Source organism: Rhamphochromis sp. 'chilingali', assembly GCF_963969265.1.
Source record: "Rhamphochromis sp. 'chilingali' genome assembly, chromosome: 20".
In the NCBI taxonomy this organism is placed as follows: domain Eukaryota; kingdom Metazoa; phylum Chordata; class Actinopteri; order Cichliformes; family Cichlidae; genus Rhamphochromis; species Rhamphochromis sp. 'chilingali'.
This window is the reverse complement of record NC_137947.1, coordinates 26920328-26927349: the sequence shown is the minus strand read 5'-3', so window position 1 is coordinate 26927349 and position 7022 is coordinate 26920328.

Below are 7022 nucleotides of genomic sequence, written 5' to 3'. Positions count from 1 at the left end.
TTGACTCCCCCCCCCTGTCCCCTTCTGGCTGCCTCTGCCTCAATTTTATCCCACAACTTAGACATTCACATTATTCACACTCTCATTACACATACATATAGGATCTTGGGGGTGGGCACAATCACGGAGTCCAAATCACCATCAGGGTGTATACCTCACCCCTGACGTCGTTGCCCACCTCTCAATTTTAAATACACTTAGTCATTGAGGGCTAGCAGGAGGGACTATGCGCTTACCTGCTGCTCCTTGGCAGGTAGCTCCATGCCCTCCTGGGTTTTAATTGCACCTTAGAACACATATGCATCAACACTACAATGAGCGGGTGGAGGGAGGTTTGGAGTCTTCTCCCACCCCCATTCTCTGCGGCCTGCTGGAGCGGGAGGGCTAGTAGGAGGAGTTGGCCGTCCGACTGCGGTCTGGGGTGTGGGGCCTCCCTGCTGCTGCGGAGTCGGGGTGGTCTGCCTCTCCCCACCGCAGGGAAAAGGGTAACACCACCTGGGTCTGGGTGCAATTCCCCCCTCCAGGGGCAAGGGTACCTAGACCCGGTTTGTAGAGTATGCTTGGGGAGTGTGATTGTGTGTACAGCGTCTCTTTATGTCTGTCTCCACGTTGGTTGAGTGTGGAGTGAGTGCATATGAGAGCATGAGGGTGGGAATGGATGTTTGTGTCTGTGTGTGCCTGTATGTCTGTGTCTATATGTCAGGTTGGGTATCAGACGCCACCTCTCTGGGGACACCTCAGGCCCTCCAAGGTTTGGAGGCCTATCTCCACCCACCACCACTTCCCCTGCCGGTGGCGGACTCCCTCAGGTGTCGGTGTGTTGGTGGTTCTTTGTGTCTGGGGGTGGGCGTCCGGGTACACACCGGCTCACTCCTTGGCGGCCGCTTGTCGGGGCCTGGGGCCTGGGGCTCGCTCGGGCCCCTTTGGAGGTGGGGTGCCCCCGGCCTCTCGGCCTGGGGCTCGGTCACTCAGGCACAGCTGGGGGCCGGCGGAGCTCACGGGCGCGTCACTGCAACTCCCCCTGACTTCTGCTCCGCGGCTGCTGGGCGAGCCCTCATCTGGGACTCTCCTCAGCTCTTACTGGAACAGTGGCGCGGCTGCCCCTCTGTTGGTCTTCCATGGTCTCTTGTGTTCTGGGGGCCTCTGGATGTCTGGAGTTTTGATCTCCTCCATACCCGCTTCACACCCTGGAGGACGGGGCTGTGGCCCCCCCCCCACACTCCCTAGCAGATCATTACATGGAGAAACCTTTGGAATGCAAGCATGCTGATCCACACAGGTATGCACACATGGGTATTCACAGACGCGGACTAAAGCTTTCTTGGCTGCTGCCTCAAAGCACACTGTGCGCTGTCTATCTTGCGTGCTGCACAATATCGTTTATTATTTAGTAAATATTGATATCTATGACTAGCTAGTTTATTGTGATGGTGCTTTGTTTTCTCTATTATTATGTTACTCTTTGTTGTTTGCTGTCTCCTCTGTTTGTTTTTTTTGTTTGTTTGTTTTTTTTTCTCCATACAGGTGACCCAGGAGTTCTTTTTTTTTTTTCTCTCTCTTCCCCCCCCTTCTCACCGTCTCTTCTCCCCTTTGGTTTTCTTTCTTTCTCTCCCCCTCTTTCTCTCATTCATTCCCCCTGTCCTATTTATTAAAAAAAAAAAAAAAAAAAAAAAAAAAATGACAAAGGATGAACTGAAGCTCTGCCATCACGTAATGTCGCATACTGCTGTTTCTGATGTCATTTTAAAAAAAAAAGAAAAAAAAAAAAAAAAAAAGTTATGTTTGACTTTATGACTTTCTGTGTTGTTTCTGGGATGCTTAGGACTCATATTGCACTGCTGGAAATAGTTTATTTTGATGCATATGCTGCTTTTTTGCAAATTTGCAGTATAATATTTATTTTCGTTTTTCCTGCAGTGTATAAAAATTGGTGTATATCAAGAATAAAACCATGAAGACACTCAAAATAAATTTCCTGTGGTGGGAAACTATTTTGTGCAACTCTTTTGTATTTACAGTTTTGAGGGATAAGCCTCTTAAATTTCTCTAACTAGAAATATATGTTAAAAAAGCAAAAACGATTTTCAATTTTTTTGTATTTTATTGCACTTTTTTGCAATTTATGTAATTACTATGCACTTAATGAATACATATTATTAAAATCTGGGCTATAATTGTTGTATTGATGTATAGCAACTTGAAATGCTCCCAAAAATGGCTCCACAGCATGTAAAAATATAATATAAGCTCTGGCGGACTTGGTTCTATAGTAGGTCTTAAAGGGTTAAATTATTTCTTCCCTACAGTCAGTACGAAATTACCAATCAGTTATGCTAATCATTTGTATTTTGTCAGTGTCCAACACTGGTAAACCAAGTTGTTACAATGCCTCTCTCTCTCCACAAGCCAAGGTTATGCATGAGCAATGGAAAAACTACAGTATTTAATAGAAACTAGCAGTCTTATGTAGGCTTTGTCAACAATAAATTCGCAAATTTGTTATCACGAACAAACATATTCAGGTATGTTTGCAATTCAACAGAATTCTTTTATAATAAAAAAAATTCAATTGATCATTCAATAAGCAAAACTATGTCTGTGGTGTATATGAAAGATTGAGGAAGTCATTTTCTGTCTCAAACGTTGCATGTATGGCCAATCACAATTTCTATCAAAAATATTTTATTAGAATAAAAATAAATACAGTAAACTGCTTATGCCAGTACCGGTGCAAACTCTCATTATGTTGCTTTTTTCCGAAAGTGTTCCTTCTATTTAATGAGTTTGGATTCACACATTCAGACATTTGATGAAGGTGGCAACTGCTTCTTGTTGTGGAGACAACAGTCAGTATTGTTAGTAGTCTCACGTATTACATGAAAACATGTTGGTGCCATGGACACATGGTTACAATGTTTCTATCTTTTAGGTATTTAGATCTCAAAGGGTGGCACCTGTGAGAAATTTCCTGCTGAATATTCTGTACAAACTCCCAGAAATAGAAACTCCTTCAAAAAAAACTGCTGCATGTTTGTCATGGACATGTAACCTTTGTCTCTCTCCTGAATGTTGCGGAATTTGCAGTTGGTTTGTTTGAAGAGAAAGGCTGTTAAACCTATAAATAATGTTTTGGAAAACTGGAGGCAGAACAATATTCTGTTATTTTGTTGTTAAGAAAAAAAAAAAACGTAAATGCTTTTTGTTTTAGTTTGTTTGCCTGTGTCAGATCAATATTTGTTTTATTTCTGGGTATTATGTACACATATTTATGAAATTCTATTGGGTTAGCCCATGGATGAAGAAAATTTTCTTTCTCTTTAGCCATCTGATTTTCCACCATCTTCTCCAACTAGTTATTTAATTAAGTCTAATAAATTTGCTGATGTTACCCTCTTATAGTACTGTTTCACGGATAAAACAACATTTAAATAATGTTTGTGACTGATAAAAAATAAATAAATAACTGAATGGTTTATATGCAATGTCATTGTGGAGTGAAAATGAAAGTATCACATATTCTCTGTGAAAAATGTCTAAAGTTACATTTTATTTAAACAGACAACAAGCACTTGAAAAATTCCTCGTTAAATCTACTTAATAAATGGTAAATGGTAAATGGCCTGTATTTGTATAGCGCTTTTCTAGTCCCTAAGGACCCCAAAGCGCTTTACACAACCTGTCATCCACCCATTCACACACACATTCACACACTGGTGATGGCAAGCTACAATGTAGCCACAGCCACCCTGGGGCGCACTGACAGAGGTGAGGCTGCCGGACACTGGCGCCACCGGGCCCTCTGACCACCACCAGTAGGCAACGGGTGAAGTGTCTTGCCCAAGGACACAACAACCGAGACTGTCCAAGCCGGGGCTCGAACCGGCAACCTTCCGATTACAAGGCGAACTCCCAACTCTTGATCCACGATAGAAAAGGAGTATCTTTGGCCATTTAAAATTATTTTTACATTTTATTAATCTGGCAGTGAGTATGAAAAAAACAAAACAGCAATGACAAAACTATCCGGGTTAACATGTGAGTCTAGCAGTTGAATATCTCAGCTTCTTTAGTGGCAAGCATTGTTGGTCAAATTACTTGAAAAAAGTAATCAGTAACTAATTACCGATTACTTCCCAAAAAAGTAATCCTGTTACTTTACCGATTCCTTATTTTGAAAAGTAATTAGTTACTTAGTTACTTTAAAAAAAAATGATTTACAACCTGAATAGGTAATAAAGCGATAGATCTTTCAGCCCAATTCTACTTTTTCTGCATAATCCATCATATAAAATGTAATCAAATGGAAAAGTCTCCTTTTAAAACTTGTTTTATCAGTTTTAATCTTTTAGCTTCATGCATCAAGCAAACATTAAATTATATGCAACATTCTCTGACTGGAAGAAATTTGTTTAACATTTAAACTTATTTTCTGCACATTCCAGCACATAAAATAAAATAGTTTTTTGTATTTACACTTACTCTTTCAAATAGATGCAAGTAAAACACAGCAGAAAATAAATAAAATCAAAGACTCAGCAGTCCTGTTGCTCTCTTTTCACCTGTATAGCAGGAGTGGGGCAGGCGGAGGTTTGCCCTGGTGCAGGTGTGCTGCAGTGGTCAGTGGAAAGACCTGGGAGTTTCTCTGTGAATTTCACATTCCAGCGGCAGCATACTCAGTGCTTGCTCGGACGTTTAGGGGTTTTTTTCACTGTAAAAAGAAGTTTTCTTCGCACGCAGTGAACAGCGGACGCTAATGTTTTTGTCACTTTTTACGGAATCAAACTCAAAGGTCAGTACTTCCACGCTTTAAATGCTGCACGCTCATATGCTCTCCCACACTCCTTATATTATCCATTGTTGATCTGCACACAGCTGTTGCTACGAATGTCCCACTTGCTTACGTAATTGTCATGAGACACTCTCACAAAAAAAAAAAAAAAAATCACGGTTTTAGTAACGCAGTATGCTTACGGGAAAGTAACAGAAATCAAATTACTTTTTTTGCAATAGTAATCCCTTACTTTACTTGTTACTTGAAAAAAATAATCGGATTACCGCGTTACTGCCCATCTCTGGTGGCAAGTAAGCATGAACATCAGAATTATAGTTTTTCTATTCAAATAACTAGATGTTATTAACAACTATTGTGTGTGTGTGTGTGTGTGTGTGTGTGTGTGTGTGTGTGTGTGTGTGTGTGTGTGTGTGTGTGTGTGTGTCTGTCTTATTCAGTTTTGTCAGAACATGAAACTGAGCAAAACATAGCTTTTTATTACTGACTGCAATGATGTCCCCATGCAGTCAAAGTTTCTACCAGATGAGGTCCACGTATAGTACTTATAGTCACATAAAATTCTAATCATCTTTATTCAAAGATAAACAGAGACAAAAAAAAAAATATCACCAGGCAACACATCCCATGCTTGAAAAAGAAGCTTTGTTTGTTTTATAAATTTGTTGATGCTGAAAGGGAAAACTCTTTGTTGATAATGATGTTGACTGTCAGGCATAGCCTCAGGTGGGAAACTTTTTATTCGCAAGGATCAACACAGCAGCCAATTCTGCCCCAGTTGTAACATCTGTGTGATGCACCTGCTTCATGTCCTGAGGAAAAAAAGGGGGATCTCATACAATTATAGAAAAATTGAAGGTTGTGTTGGCAATTAGTTGAGTAAAAAGCTTATCACTGTTTGAAGCCACCAGATGGACTATTGTGTGTCAGAATCAGGGTTTGTACTCAAAGCCGTATCACGGGAAGATTTAAAGAGGTCCCCAACCATTTTGAGGTCCAGCTAGAATTCAAAGCCTATTGGCAGAAAATTTTTAAAAATGTAACATTGAATGATGCAGCATGCATGTAAGTCTTTGTTTGTCAAATAAGTTAAACACGTGCAGTCTTTATAAATTCTACAGGCAAGAGCAACAAACTTTATACAAAAGAGGGATGATAAAACACTTTGCTTTATCATCCTAGTGGCCATATTTTGGGAAATAAACATAGCACAGTATTCAATAACACATAAAACTATTAATTGAAAATATTAACTGAAAACAGGAAATTGTTGTTGTTGTTTTTTATGCCGGCAGTCATTTCCCTAAAGACATCTACCCTTCTTTTTGCAACTGTAAGTCACCCCTTAATGGCCATTAGAAATGATGTTGCTTAATGCATTTCTACGTTGGCTTTGCTTTTCTATGACCATCTGTTATCAAGTCTATATCAGGAACTTATGACATTAAATACAATCAATCTTATTTATGGATTTACAGTACTGTCCTCTTTAATGAGACACATTTATTGGTAGGTGAAGTCACAGTGGGAAGCCTCCACCAGAACATTTTCTCTATTGCCTTCTTGGTGTTTTGAAACTGGATGCGACAAGCAAGGGGTGGATCTGACTGAGAAACTAAGCATCAACGCAAAATTTGCTGAAGACTTGCAACCGACAACATCATCATTAAATAAGAATAGCCAGAATAATTCTTCTTTGTGACTAATAATGACTATAATTAACAAGATGTCCTTAATGTTCTATTCAATATCACCTTAAACTAGTGATTGAGCACATAAAATAATCAGGAAAGTACTTACTAAAGTTACTGGGAAAGGGACCTGACAAACATTTTCCCCAGACACATTCAAACTATTAAGGAAGTCTATTTGCAATGAAGAGTCATTCCCAGCTGCCCCTTAAATTTTTTAAAAACTGACAACTTTAAACACATTTTTTTTGGCTTCAGTTTCAAACCTATACCCAAATCTATACCATAGACAAACAAATTTTCCTTCTTCTGTACTATGTTATCCATAAAGTACATAACATCAAAACATGCAACATTATAAGGGACATGTCTCTTAATTAAAGTAGTCTGTAACTCATTCTTCCCTTTTTATTGCACTAATGCACTATTACCAAGATGAACCTTCAGGCACACATGCCCTGTGCTCACTGCCTGGCGCTGTGGAGCCCAAGTGGCATTTGCCATATGTAATATATATAATACCAGAATTGCCATATGTGATA